The 13,939-nt window shown below is 35.4% G+C and overlaps 1 protein-coding gene and 1 long non-coding RNA gene across 2 annotated transcripts in view; both read left to right on the top strand.

Moving 5' to 3' along the window:
• The window catches only part of spdef (SAM pointed domain containing ets transcription factor), a 165,686-nt gene that overhangs the window by 44,490 nt on the left and 107,257 nt on the right, over window positions 1-13,939 (top strand). The window lies entirely within an intron of this gene.
• LOC133583303 (uncharacterized) lies at window positions 460-13,284 on the top strand. The gene is made up of 4 exons (XR_009812577.1): window positions 460-511; window positions 591-656; window positions 10,823-10,916; window positions 12,912-13,284. It is a non-coding gene; the product is annotated as an uncharacterized lncRNA (long non-coding RNA).

Genomic DNA, 13,939 nt, shown 5'->3' with positions numbered 1-13,939 from the left:
AACAACGTAAAAAAATAAAAAGAAAGTTAGAATATATAATAGAACATTTAAATAGAAATACAAACTTGAAAAACACTAGATAAAACATAGAAACATAGATAAAAATAGAAATAAAAACATGAAAGCAGTGGATGAAAAAAACAACGTAAAAAAATAAAAAGAAAGTTAGAATATATAATAGAACATTTAAATAGAAATACAAACTTGAAAAACACTAGATAAAACATAGAAACATAGATAAAAATAGAAATAAAAACATGAAAGCAGTGGATGAAAAAAACAACGTAAAAAAATAAAAAGAAAGTTAGAATATATTGTAACACGTGTGGGAAATAAGCCATATTTCCTCTCATGACATCTCCTAATATTACCTGCGCCGTTTTCACGTTTAATCTCGCGAGTTCAACACACGCGCTCACGTGACCCGCTGCAGCCAATCACGCTCTATAAAATCCAGCATTCCAAGATGGCTGCCAGGTGCGGTGGCTAAGCCTGGGGACAAATGAAGCCGGTATGTTTTCAAGTTGTCGTTTGCTTACATATTGTAAAAACAACCGTCCAACATTTTACAACTAACTGCAAATTTATAGGTGCCGAACATCAGGGACGTGTTGCGACGAGAGAGTGTGTCGATGATAAGATATTAAGCCGAGTTGGTAAGTGAATCTGTTTGCTAATAGTAGCGACTAGTGATGGGTTGATGAGGCGTCATGAAGCGTTTCGACACATTGCAAAACTGTATTGATACTGTGTCGATACTGTGTGACTAAATACTGACATCTGCTGGACATTAAAAATCCCTACAGGCAACCTATGGACCGACTCAACTGACACTGATTTTATGACCTAGTACAGTGGTTCTCAAATGGGGGTACGCGAACCCCTGGGGGTACTTGAAGGTATGCCAAGGGGTACGTGAGATTTTTTTTTAAATATTCTAAAAATAGCAACAATTCAAAAATCCTTTAAAAATATATTTATTGAATAATACTTCAACAAAATATGAATGTAAGTTCATAAACTCCGTGAAGCACAAGCTCAGGTTTGTCACTAAAATGTCTGTCAAAAAGAACTGTGAAAAGAAATGCAACAATGCAATATTCAGTGTTGACAGCTAGATTTTTTGTGGACATGTTCCATAAATATTGATGTTAAAGACTTTTTTTTTTTGTGAAGACATGTTTAGAATTAAGTTGATGAATCCAGATGGATCTCTATTACAATCCCCAAAGAGGGCACTTTAAGTTGATGATTACTTCTATGTGTAGAAATCTTTATTTATAATTGAATCACTTGTTTATTTTTCAACAAGTTTTTAGTTATTTTTATATCTTTTTTTTCCAAATATTTTTAGAAAGACCACTACAAATGAGCAATATTTTGCACTGTTATACAATTTAATAAATCAGAAACTGATGACATAGTGCTGTATTTTACTTCTTTATCTTTTTTTTTTTATACCAAAAATGCTTTGCTCTGATTAGGGGGTACTTGAATTAAAAACAAATTCACAGGGGGTACATCACTGGAAAAAGGTTGAGAACCACTGACCTAGTATATACAATAATATAAACCAAGTCATTGTATTTCATTTAGGATTATTGCATAACTTCATTTAAATAAAAATATATTTTTTGTCTTTTTTAGATACAGTCAATAATTAATGTGAACGTGTATCATAACATGGAAATCTAAGAGAACGTGTTGTGAATGAGGATGCTTGTGGACCTGGAAATTAGTATTTTTTTTTTTTTTACCCATTTTTGTTTTTAAAAAAAAACAGTTTTTCCAACGTATTCAATTTTAGACGCTTTCTCTTCTTAGTTATTATTTCTCCGGCTGTAGAAAAGACACGCTCACAGGGCACAGAGGAGGCGTCAGTGCGACACAGTTCGCGTATCGGTCACGTGACCAAAACAACTCATGATCGGTCACGTGACTTTCTAAAAGCGGTACGCGCACCGACACAGGGTTTTGCTCTATGAGCTCGACGCATGCGCCGATGCATCGGTGTTGCCGGACCCATCACTAGTAGCGACTAGTGATGGGTTGATGAGGCGTCATGAAGCGTTTCGACACATTGCAAAACTGTATTGATACTGTGTCGATACTGTGTCACTAAATACTGACATCTGCTGGACATTAAAAATCCCTACAGGCAACCTATGGATCGACTCAACTGACACTGATTTTATGCCCTAGTACAGGGTTCACCAACCTTTTTGAAACCAAAAACTACTTCTTGGGTACTGATTAATGCGAAGGGCTACCAGTTTGATACACACTATAATAAATAAATATATTGTCATTTGTAAGTTACACCTAAGTGTGATTTAAACAAGAATAGCTAAATAAATAAATTTATATATATAAAAAAATGGGTATTTCTGTCTGTCATTCCGTCGTACATTTTTTTTTCCTTTTACGGAAGTTTTTTTTGTAGAGAATAAATGATGAAAAAAACACTTAATTGAACGGTTTAAAAGAGGAGAAAACACGAAAAAAATTAAAATAAAATTTTGAAACAGTGTATATTCAATTTCGACTCTTTAAAATTCAAAATTCAACCGACAAAAAGAAGAGGAAAAACTAGCTAATTTGAATCTTTTTGAAAAAATTAAAAATAATTTATGGAACATCATTAGTAATTTTTGCCTGATTAAGATACATTTTAGAATTTTGATGACATGTTTTAAATTGGTTAAAATCCAATCTGCACTTTGTTAGAATATTTAACAAATTGGACCAAGCTATATTTCTAACAAAGACAAATCAGTATTTCTTCTAGATTTTCCAGAACAAAAATTTTAAAAGAAATTCAAAATACTTTGAAATAAGATTTAAATTTGATTCTACAGATTTTCTAGATTTGCCAGAATAATTTTTTGAATTTTAATCATAGTAAGTTTGAAGAAATATTTCACAAATATTCTTCGTCAAAAAACCAGAAGCTAAAATATTTATTATTCTTTACAATAATAAAAAACATTTTTTTACTTGAACATTGATTTAAATTGTCAGGAAAGAAGAGGAAGAAATTTAAAAGGTATATTTGTTTAAAAATCCTAAAATCATTATTAAGGTTGTATTTTTTTCTCTAAAATTGTATTTCTAAAAGTAATAAGAAGCAAAGTAAAAAATAAATGAATTTATTTAAACAAGTGAAGACCCATCCATCCATCCATTTTCTACCGCTTATTCCAAGTGAAGACCAAGTCTTTAAAATATTTTCTCGGATTTTCAAATTCTATTTGAGTTTTGTCTCTTTTAGAATTACAAATGTCGAGCAAAGCGAGACCAGCTTGCTAGTAAATAAATACAATTTAAAAAATAGAGGCAGCTCACTAGTAAGTGCTGCTCTTTGAGCTATTTTTAGAACAGGCCAGCGGGCGACTGATCTGGTCCTTATGGGCTACCTGGTGACCCCTGCCCTAGTATATACAATAATATAAACCAAGTCATTGTATTTCATTTAGGATTATTTCATATCTTCATTTAAATAAAAATATATTTTTATCTTTTTTAGATACAGTCAATAAATAATGTCAACATGTATCATAACATGGAAATCTAAGAGAACGTGTTGTGGATGATTGTGGACTGGGAATTGTTTTAATTTTATTTTTTTTACACATTTTTATTTAAAAAAAAAAAAAGGTTTTCCGACGTATTCCATTTTAGACGATTTCTCTTAGTTATTATTTCTCCGGCTGTAGAAAAGACCCGCTCACAGGGCACAGAGGAGGCGTCAGTGCGACACAGTTCGCGTATCGGTCACATGACCAAAACAGCTCATGGTCGGTCACGTGACTTTCTAAAAGCGGTACGCGCACCGACACAGGGTTTTGCTCTATGAGCTCGACGCATGCGCCGATGCATCGGTGTTGCCGGACCCATCACTAGTAGCAACTAGCCGTACCCATGTATTTCCTATGGGCGGTTAGCATCGGGTTTTAATCCCGTTTCCTCCAATGTTTCTGATCTGATTGAATTTATATTTGTCGAGGCTTTATTTACGGTATTTACATATGGTAACTGAGTGTTGTGGCGTTTTAAGGCCATTTGCACTTTTTATGCTATGGTAAAGACAATGAATGAATACTGCCGCTGGTGTGCGGTTACACCCGTCATAGTGACGTCACTGTTATTGTTGATGTTACTCCCGTCATAGTGACAACACTGTGTACTGTCGTGTTTATTTTATACATGCATGTGATTGTTTAAATATTGTTAATGTTAGCAGTATTATAGCTAATAATGATAATAATAAGTGTAACTTATTTATTGAAGGTCGAACGATAGATGACTTAATGTTGATGTTTATGTGCGCACATTGATTGAACTTCGGGTCCTGTGCTTACGCAGGCCAGGTCCCTAAGTCTTGGATGGCGAGCTGTAGATAGGCCTCGAGCCTGAGCCCAAGGATCTCCACCTCTCAACCCCTGAACTCCACCTGCTCTGGTCGGGCCGGTAGGCGGCTTATAGCCGAACCCCTTGCCTCGCACCTCATTGCTCTGCGGCCCTTTGCACTACCTCATACACACCCTGCCCATAAACTGAACTCTCACTACAAACTGCCATATCCACAACCCCAAACCGTGTGGCTGTATGAACTCTGAATGCGCATATGGACTGCGATCAGTCTCATATGACCTTTTAAGAACTTTTGATACTACCTGTTATGAATTACCTGATCCCTTGCTGTTTTTTTCTTTTGTTTTGAATGGCCATTCCTATCAATGTCTGTCCACTATTTGTTGCACTGTACATATTTAAATAACACCAGTATAATTTAAAGCATTTAATTGTCTGTCCTACTCTCTCCGAGTCATAATCTAGACTTCTGATTAGCCCAAATATTGAGAACGTCTACTATAATAGCTAACATACCTGTTACAATATCATAGAAAATTTAAATAGAAATACAAACTTGAAAAACACTAGATAAAACATAGAAACATAGATAAAAAAATAGAAATAAAAACATGAAAGCACTGGATAAAAAAGTAAAAAATAAAAATAGGAAGTTAGAATATATAATAGAAAATTTGAATAGAAATAAAAACTTGAAAAACACTAGATAAAACATAGAAACATAGATAAAACTAGAAATAAAAACATGAAAGCACTGGATTTAAAAAAAAGGTAAAAAATAGAAAGTTAGGATATATCATAAAAAATTTAAATAGAAATAAAAACTTAAACACTAGATAAAACATAGAAACAGATAAAAAAAATGGAAATAAAAACATGAAAGCACTGGATAAAACATATAGGCATTAAGTGAATGACCAAAACTACCCCAAAACACTCATTTTGTGGTAATATTGTACAAAATGTCAAGTATTCTAAGCCACAACCTAATATGAGGACTAATAACTCGACACTGCAAAACATAAACAACAAATATTTAATTCAGTCCTAGATCTGTGGAAGGAAGGAACTTTATTGTGGTTGCACAAATACAACACAACTCCATTTTCAGACACACATTGCACAGGCTGGCAGAGCAGGAAGACCCAAGGTAAAAGGCGGGAAAAGGTGGACGCTGATATATGGAGTAAAATAAAGTCAACACCAGTGAATGGGGGGAGAAAAAAAACTTGATAAGCACACATACACCTGTTGCAACACAGAAACCACAAGACTTGCAACAAGGGGGGCCTCCAGTGGCGAAGCTGTGGTGTGGGTGTCAGGGTATGTGTGCATGTGTGCAATCCGTGGTTCAAGGTGCACGTGTGAGAAGTCTGTAGGCCTAGAGTCAGAGTTCAACTCCCCGGGTGTTGTTGACAGGGATTGAGTTTGTTGCGTCGTCGCTGGACTTTCCTCTCGGTCAGGGGTGTCATTTTAGATCAGGGGGCCACATGGGGGAAAAAATCTACTCTACGGACTGGTAAAATCGCGGCACGATAACTTAAAAATAAAGACGACTTCAGATTGTTTTCTTTGTTTAAAAATAGAACAAGCACATTCTGAAAATGTACAAATCATAATGTTGTTGGGTTTTGTTTGTTTTTTACACTTAAGTGTTGTGGTTAATAGTATTCTATCTTTATTTGTCGTTATTTATACTTTCTGAATAAATGATGTGATAATGTTCATCAGTCAACTCATTGGTGTTCATTTTAGACCTATCAAGATACAGAAATAATATCAAAATCAAATTACAGGATGTTATTTTTGTAGTTTGATCATTTTCCTCGACTAGGGCACTAACATGTGCTTTATTTATTTATGTTTTTACATACGTAGCATCATCTACAAAGATACAAAGAATTGCTATTGTGACATCTAGTGGACACATTTAGAACAGCAGTTTCTTTCATTCAAAAATTTCGGCTCATTTTGATACTTAGGAAACTCATCCCCAGGACCGGATAAAACCGGATTTGACACCCTTGTTCTAGGTGAATCTCGAAGTAACCACCTTGCCAGGTCACTTGAATCTAGGAAAAGACTCCAGATTAGAATGTTTGTGTTTGAGGGAGCAAAAACCAGTTGAAACTTTTTACTCCAATTGTCTATTTCTGGCGCTCATATTCACCATGAAGGGCGGACGGCGTGCCTGATGTTGTCCAAAGTCTGAAGTCTGCCCGCATCCTCTAATCAGTGGCAGCTTGAGGGTACCTTGAACAGCTGCCAGGGTCTTCCAACTTGTCAATAGACCGCGGCAAGGCTTAGTCCAATCATGATCCCAAATAGGTACAGATCTTGACTGAAAGGGTCGCCAGCAACAAGCGTTCTGTCAGAACAGGCTGGTTTTGGCTGAACACGAGATCTTGTCAATTCCGTTGAGAGTAGTTGATCAATTCTGTTGTTTAGATGTTGGAGAGCAGTGCAAAAAGAGTATACAGGAAAGGTCAACAAGCCGAGACAGAGAGGGAAGAGAGTGACCACATGCGCTTCCATCCAAGAGCCTTTATGGGTCATCATTCTATTTAATATGGGTTATTCAAAGTCTTATTCCTTTTTTTTACTTCTAGAAAAATGTTCTATACCGCTGGTTTTGGGCGCAGATGCTGACGTATGAATATTTCACGTGGTTATTTATAAAACATGGCCATGTTTTATAAATAAAACTGCAGGTAAAGGGGGGAACCACAGCCAGAGTCTGGGCCCCATGTTGGTCCTGGTGGGTGACCCACTGGGGAGGAAGGGGGGATGGGCACTTAGTGAGGCAGAAAACCTCCTGACTTTTTGACACTTAGAAAAACTACTTTGATACAAAAAAATTCCTGACTTTTTGACACTTAGAAAAAATCACAAATTTTTAACAAAAAAAATTTCCGACTTTTTGACACTTAAAAAAAATCCCGACTTTTTGACTCATAAAAAATCCCGACATTTTGACACTTCGAAAAAATCCCGACGTTTTGACACTTTGAAAAAATCACTACTTAACAAAAAAAATCTGGTCGTTTTCACACTTAGAAAAAATCCAGACGTTTGGCACTTAAAAAAATCACGATTTAACAAAAAAAAAAATCTGACTTTTTGACACTAAAAAACCCAACATTTTGACAAATCGAAAAAATCCCAACAATAAGAAAAAAATCCCAACGTTTTGACACTAAGAATAAAATCCCGACGTTTTGACACTTTGAAAAATTCACGACTTCACGAAAAAATTTCCGACTTTTTGACACTTAGAAAAAATCCCGACTTTTTGACTCTTAGAAAAAATCCCGACGTTTTGACACTAAGAAAAAATCCGGACGTTTTGGCACTTAAAAAAATCACGATTTAACAAAAAAAAAAATCTGACTTTTTGAGACTTAGAAAAAATCCCAACTTTTTGACTCATAAAAAATCCCAACATTTTGACAAATCGAAAAAAATCCCGACAATAAGAAAAAAATCCCCAAAGTTTTGACACTAAGAAAAAAATCCCGACGTTTTCACACTTTGAAAAAATCCCGATTTTTATACAAAAATATTCCAGACTTTTTGACACTTAGTAAAAATCCTGACTTTATGACAGCAACCCCCGACTATTTGACACTTTGAAAAATATCCTGACTTATTGACACTTACAAAAAATCCTGACGTTTTGACACTTACCAAAAATCCCGACTTTTATACAAAAAAATTCGCAACTTTTTGACACTTAGAAAAAATCCCGCCTTTTATACAAAAAAATTCCGACTTTTTGACACTTAGAAAAATCCCGCCTTTTATACAAAAAATGTCCAACTTTTTGACAGGAACCCCCGACTTTTTGACACTTATAAAAAAAATCCTGACTTTTTGACAACCCCCCCTCTGCCCCGACCTTTTGACACTTAGAAAAACGACTTTTATACAAAAAAAATTCTTGACTTTTTGACACTTAGAAAAAATCACAACTTTTTAACAAAAACATTTCCGACTTTTAGACACTTGGAAAAAATCCCGACTTTTTGACTAATAAAAAATCCCGACATTTTGAAACCTGGAAAAAATCCCGAAGTTTTAACACTTTGGAAAAATCCCGATTTAAAAAGATTTCTGACATTTTGACTCTTATAAAAAAATCCAGACGTTTTGACACTAAGAAAAAAATCCAGACATTTCGACATTAAGAAAAAAATCCTGACGTTTTCACACTTTGAAAAAATTCGGACGTTTTGACACTTAAAAAAACACGACTTAACAAAAAAAATTCAGACTTTTTGACACTTAGAAAAAATCCGAACTTTTTGACTCATAAAAAATACCAACATTTTAAAACATCGAAAAAATCCCGACGTTTGGACAATAAAAAAAAATCCCAACGTTTTGACACTAAGAAAAATATCCCGACGTTTTCACACTTTGAAAAAATCCAGATTTTTACAAAAGAAATCCAGACTTTTTGACACTTTGAAAAATTCCTGACTTTTTGACAGAAACCCACCGACTTTGACACTTAGAAAAAATCCCGACTTTTATACAAAAAAATTCCCAACTTTTTGACACTTACAAAAAATACCGACTTTTATACGAAAAAAAATCACGACTTTAGAACAAAAAATTCCTGACTTTTTGACTCTTATAAAAAAAATCTTGACATTTTGAAACTTAGAAAAAATCCCGACGTTTTGACACTTTGAAAAAATCCCGACATTTATACAAACAATTCCTGACTTTTGATCTTCGAGGCTCCATGTTGTTGAAGGTGCAGGACAACACGTGTGGAAGACAGGAAGTCAATACTTGTAGAAGGTCAAATTAGCATTGATTGAAATTCACGGGTCTGACTTTTAGACCCGAGCTGATTCCTTTGGTTGTTCATTACATTTTCCCTTGTTAAACCAGGTCACAAGGACCGACAGACTCTGGTCCAGGTTTGTAAAAAGACTAAAAAAAAGATTAAAAAGGACTTAACATGAATGCAATAAAAAGACTTCAATCCAACTAGATGAGGCAATTCCTGAAGGAATTACGTGTGAATGATCCAATGCTGAAGTTGAACTGAAATCTGGAATTTTTTTTAGAATTGTTCAAGGAGAGCACACAATTCCTGAACAGGCTGAATATTTTGAAGTTGGAACAGTTTGAATCATTTGAAAAATGTGGAAGTTGTGGAACTTTGAAGAATGTCTCATTGATTTCAATGGGAATTTCCTAAAATTTGGGAATTTCGGGAAAATCGGGAATATTTTCGAAAATGGTAAAAAAACTTGAATGTTCTGAATGAGTTGAAATGGTGGGTGTTGGAATTTTTCAAAATCAGTCGAGAAATGTTGAAGTAGTAACATGTTGAATTGAGAAATGGTATTACGGAATTCCTACAATTCCGGGAAAACCGGGAATGTTTCCAGTTCAAATAACAACTTTGTTTTTTTCTCCTGATTAAGAGGAATGTTTTGACAGCGGAACGGTTGAAATGCGTTGAAAAATGTGGAAGGAGTAGTCGCCAGAAAAAAGGGTGGAAATAGGGCTTTGGAAAACCAGGAATTCTGGAAAATCCTGGATTTTTTTTTGACTTGGAAAAAAAGTACTTTGAATGTCCAGGATGGTGGAATTGTTGAAGTTGGAACAGTTTGGATCAAATGAAAACGTGGGAGTTGTGGAACTTTGAAGAATGTCACATTGATTTCAATAGGAATTTCAGAAAAAATTGTAAACTTTGGGAAAAGCGGGAATTTTTTTTGAAAGTGGTAAAAAACTTGAATGTTCTGAATGAGTTGAAATGGTTGGTGTTGGAATTTTTCAAATCGATGGAGAAATGTTGAAGTAGTAACATTTTTAATTGAGAAATGGTATTACGGAATTCCTGGAATTTCGGGAATTTGTCCGGTTCAAAAAACAAGTTAGTTTTTTGTCCTGATTAAGAGGAATGTTTTTTGACGGTGGAACGGTTGAAGTGGGTTGAAAAATGTGGAAGGAGTAGTCGCCAGAAAAAGGGTGGAAATAGTGCTTTGGAAAACCAGGAATTCTGAAAAATCCTGGAATTTTTTTGAACTTGAAAAATGATAGTTTGAATTTCCAGGATGGTGGAATGTGTTGAAGGTGGAATGCTTTGAATCGGTTGAAAAATGTGGAAATGGTGGAAGTTTGAAAAATGTCCAATTCATTTTGAATGGGAAGGAAAACCTGAAATTCTGGGAATTTTTTGGCTTTTGTCAAGGGAAAGCCCGCGATTCTCCAATAGGCTGAACAGTTTGAAGTTGGAACGCTTTGAATCGGGTGAAAATTGTCAAAATTTGGAGAAGAAGTAGTTTATTAAATAGATGAATGTTGGAGTATAAAAGCATAGAAATAAAATCTAGTGAAAACAACAAAGCACTCAAGCTGCCATCCTGGATGAGGTCTTTAGTGCTTGTAGTTTGTGTTGACAATCTGACTTTCTAACATTTAGTCCTGCAGGCGGTGAGAAGAAAATGGACATTGATCTCATGCGTGACTAAATGGATTAAATTGGGCTTGGAAGCAAAGTAAACAACACAGAGGAGGTACGTTGGTCTCGCCACCATCATTAATAAATGCTATTATCTGTAATTAATGATTTTGTTTTTGCAATTTATACAGTGCATGCGGAAAGTATTTACAGCGCTTCACTTTTTCCACAATGTGTTGTTACAGCCTTATGCCAAAATGGAGGAAATTCATTTTATCCTCAAACATCTACACACAATATCCCATAATGACAATGTGAAAGTCTGAGATTGTTTTCAAATGTATTCAAAATAAAGAACTAATAGATGTCATGTACATAAGTACAAACCCCGTTTCCATATGAGTTGGGAAATTGTTAGATGTGAATATAAACGGAATACAATGATTTGCAAATCCTTTTCAACCCATATTCAGCTGAATATGCTACAAAGACAACATATTTGATGTTCAAACTCATAAACTTTTTTTTTTTTTTGCAAATAATAATTAACTTAGAATTTCATGGCTGCAACACGTGACAAGTAGTTGGGAAAGGGCATGTTCACCACTGTGTTACATGGCCTTTCCTTTTAACAACACTCAGTAAACGTTTGGGAACTGAGGAGACACATTTTTGAAGTGGAATTATTTCCCATTCTTGCTTGATGTACAGCTTAAGTTGTTCAACAGTCCGGGGGTCTCCGTTGTGCTATTTTAGGCTTCATAATGCGCCACACATTTTCAATGGGAGACAGGTCTGGACTACAGGCAGGCCAGTCTAGTACCCGCACTCTTACTATGAAGCCACGTTGATGTAACACGTGGCTTGGCATTGTCTTGCTGAAATAAGCAGGGGCGTCCATGGTAACGTTGCTTGGATGGCAACATATGTTGCTCCAAAACCTGTATGTACCTTTTCAGCATTAATGGTGCCTTCACAGATGTGTAAGTTACCCATGTCTTGGGCACTAATACACCCCCATACCATCACACATGCTGCCTTTTACACTTTGTGCCTATAACAATCCGGATGGTTCTTTTCCGCTTTGGTCCGGAGGACACGACGTCCACAGTTTCCAAAAAACAATTTGAAATGTGGACTCGTCAGACCACAGAACACTATTCTACTTTGTATCAGTCCATCTTAGATGATCTCAGGCTCAGCGAAGCCGACGGCGTTTCTGGGTGTTGTTGATAAACTGTTTTCGCCTTGCATAGTAGAGTTTTAACTTGCACTTACAGATGTAGCGACGAACTGTAGTTACTGACAGTGGGTTTCTGAAGTGTTCCTGAGTCCATGTGGTGATATCCTTTACACACTGATATCACTTGTTGATGCAGTACAGCCTGAGGGATCGAAGGTCACAGGCTTAGCTGCTTACGTGCAGTGATTTCTCCAGATTCTCTGAACCCTTTGATGGTATTACGGACCGTAGATGGTGAAATCCCTCAATTCCTTGCAATAGATGCTTGAGAAAGGTTTTTCTTAAACTGTTCAACAATTTGCTCAGGCATTTGTTGACAAAGTGGTGACCCTCGCCCCATCCTTGTTTGTGAATGACTGAGCATTTCATGGAATCTACTTTTATACCCAATCATGGCACCCACCTGTTCCCAATTAGCCTGTTCACCTGTGGGATGTTCCAAATAAGTGTTTGATGAGCATTCCTCAACTTTATCAGTATTTATTGCCACCTTTCCCAACTTCTTTGTCACGTGTTGCTGGCATCAAATTCTAAAGTTAATGATTATTTGCAAAAAAAAAATAAAGTTTATGAGTTTGAACATCAAATATGTTGTCTTTGTAGCATATTCAACTGAATATGGGTTGAAAAGGATTTGCAAATCATTGTATTCCGTTTATATTTACATCTAACACAATTTCCCAACTCATATGGAAACGGGGTTTGTAGTTCTGTCAGATTTTCATCCAATGTGTGGAACCATTGGCGAGTAAAGCTGTATGCCGGACATTGAATATTGTGGAGTGTTTATTTATTTGAATTATATTTTTCTGCTTGTATTTCTTTTATTTGTTTTTTATGGTTGTATGTTTTTCTTCTGTATTATAGATCCCCCTGGGACTGAAATAAATGACTATAGCAATAATAATACTCACATCCTTTGCCATGAAGCCATGGGAGACGAGTCAAGATAGAGGGAAAGATGAATGCAGCAATGTACAGAGACATCCTGGATGAAAACCTTCTGCAGAGCGCTCTTGAACTCAGACCGGGGCGGTGGTGCAACGACCCGAAGCACACAGCTGAGATATCAAAGGAATGTCTTCAGGACAACTCCGTAAATGTCCCTGAGTGGCCCAGCCAGAGCCCAAGTAGTCTAAAACACAGGTGTCAAATTTAAGGCCCGGGGGCCAAATCTGGCACGCCACATTATTTCAAAGCCTGGAAATAATATGCGTTAATAAAATGCTTAATCTTTTCTTACTAAATATATTTGTTATTTCCCTTTTGACATGAAAAATCACCTACTGCATGCAATTGCATGTCTTTTAAAATTCAATATTATCAAATTTAAATTATATTATGTATTCCAAAAATATTTTGTGTTAAAATAAAGATAAATACTGTACTTAAATATCTGCTTGACTTATGATTTCAAAACAAATTATCAATCAAATTATAGACTGTAAAATTGACAATAGATTTCCCGTTTTTTTTTTAGCGTAAAATCAACTTTGGTACTGTTTCTTTCCATATATCATATGACATTAAAACATTAAAAAACAAACAAAAAACACTTTATAGTAAAAAACTGGCAGCTCATGTTGCTTGAATTTACCGCTAAAAACAGTGGTATTGTTTCTCCATTCCATTCCATTTATACCATTTTTTTATATGCTGTAAAAACACACTGCTTTTACTGTAAAATTCTAGTGACTGAGCTGCCCGTTTTTAATGTAAAATTTGTAAAAAAAAAAAAAAATGCAGCTTATGTAAAAAAGATATACATTATCAAAAAATATTAAAAATTAAATATTAAAAATGATATATACACATGTATATTCATATTTTACTCATTGTTAAAAGTGGCCCTGTGAGGGCAACCATAACTGCCATGTGGCCCTCAATGAAAACCA

The sequence above is a fragment of the Nerophis lumbriciformis genome, linkage group LG03 (genome assembly GCF_033978685.3).
Source record: "Nerophis lumbriciformis linkage group LG03, RoL_Nlum_v2.1, whole genome shotgun sequence".
NCBI lineage: Eukaryota > Metazoa > Chordata > Actinopteri > Syngnathiformes > Syngnathidae > Nerophis > Nerophis lumbriciformis.
This window is presented reverse-complemented; position numbering and strand designations above follow the sequence as displayed.